Raw genomic sequence first — 1,953 nt, forward strand, 5'->3', positions numbered from 1 at the left:
TTTGCGCTGTTGCCACATAAATTATCAAACAATATGAAACAAGGAAATACAGATATTTTTTGTTCAATAAATAGGCAATTATAATATATTGCCGCAAATATTATTTTCGAAGATTGTTTTATGGTTCTGTTTTGAACTTAAAATAACCAAAATTGTTGGTTTTAACATTTTACTGCATTTGCATTTATAATATGTGGTATACAAAAATAATATGGTATGGAAATAATTCTGCGAAAATTTTAAGCTTGGCAACGATGCTTTCATCCCTTAACTAAGGCGGTAGAAGGGGGTTGGCTTAGCGTTACCGACGCTAACCAGCGCGTCCTTTTCGTTCTTTCTTGTTCATACCGTGTGTGTGTTAGGACTAAGCATCAAAAATGGCGTGTGTTGAACCATGTAGCATCGGCGTGTTTGAAGCTGGATACATGGCGAAAACCAAGGACGAAGTGCTCAAGTTTTTTGTTAATCACGGGGTGTTGAAGGATGTGATAGTGTGTCGGTGCGAAAATACCCTTAAAATGGACGGAAAGATGACTTTCAGGTGCAACAAAATGGTCTTAAGGAAGAAACGTGCTCCTAGAAAGTGCGGATTTTGTATATCGGCGAGGAAGGGTACTTTTCTCGAGAACTCCAAATTGGCGATAGACGGTACTTTCTTCTCGTGAACCTTTTGTTGAACTGGAGGCCACCGCGCCAGGAAGCCGCTTTAGAAGAGCTTGGGATATCTTCTTCTACGATGGTCGACTGGTACAGTTATTGTAGAGAAGCGTTTATTAGCTTCGCTATTAACAACTCTACAAAACTAGGGGGTCCTGGTTCGATCATTGAAATTGATGAGGCCAAATTCGGTAAGCGAAAATTTAACAGAGGCAGACTTTTCCGAGGGCAGTGGCTTTTTGGGGGTATGAGCGAAGCACTGGGAACTTGTTCGTTATTCCTGTAGAAAGAAGGGATGTCGATACTTTGCTTGGAATAATTCGCGATTGGATCCTTCCTGGTACAACTATATATAGCGATTGCTGGAAAGCCTATAATTGTTTGGCCCATGAAGGATTCCATCATCAAACTGTGAATCATTCCAAACATTTTGTCGATCCCGAAACTGGAACACACACCAATCACATCGAGAGGTTATGGCGCGAAGTTCGCAGTAATATCCCCAAATATGGCGTCAAGGAAGCTCACTTTGTTGGATATCTTGCCGAATTTTACTTTAAGAGGAAATATCCCAAACGCCTGGAGAGGATGCACCACTTTTTCAAAGCGGCTTCGGAGCTTTACCCGCCGGCATACTAAGGTAGGTTGATTATCATATATTAGAATTTGATTTATTTTGATTTAACGATATGCATCTTTGTTCCGAAAATATCAATTTTAAATGTGGCAACAGTGCGCATACCTACACCAACTCAACAACTGCGCATAACTGTAATTTTGGTAATTTTCCGATGTGCACCTTAAAGCATTTAAATAGTTAACATCAAAAACCTATTGATAATTACAATTTAGATTACATTTGATATTATTCTGATAATTTACTATTTTATTTGTTGTTTGTACTGTCATTTTATGGTAATTTTTTTGGACTTAGCCTAAAAACCCAAAAAGATGCCAAATTTTAATGATTTTGATGTGGCAAATTATATAAAGTGCATAAAAAGTATGAAAAAGGCACAAAAAATATGCGATTACATCTTTGTTCCGTAAAAATAAATTTTAAATGTGGCGACAGTGCGCATATCTACAACAACTCGAGTACTGCGCATAACTGTAATTTTGATAATTTTCTGATGTGCAACTTAATGAACATAAATAAATAACACAAAAACCTGTTGATAATTACAATATTTCGATTACATTAAATATTATTCTAATAATTTACTATATTATTAGTTGTTTGTATTCTCGTTTTATGATAATTTACAGTTTTTAATTTTTTGTGTCTTTTTCATA

At 36.3% G+C, this 1,953-nt stretch overlaps 1 pseudogene; it reads left to right on the plus strand.

Annotated features, from left to right (window-relative positions):
- The first annotated feature begins 736 nt into the window (after nt 1-736).
- LOC114345091 (uncharacterized) lies at nt 737-1,296 on the plus strand (annotated as a pseudogene).
- The last annotated feature ends 657 nt before the right edge of the window (nt 1,297-1,953 follow it).

Source organism: Diabrotica virgifera, chromosome 9 (genome assembly GCF_917563875.1).
Source record: "Diabrotica virgifera virgifera chromosome 9, PGI_DIABVI_V3a".
Lineage (NCBI taxonomy): Eukaryota > Metazoa > Arthropoda > Insecta > Coleoptera > Chrysomelidae > Diabrotica > Diabrotica virgifera.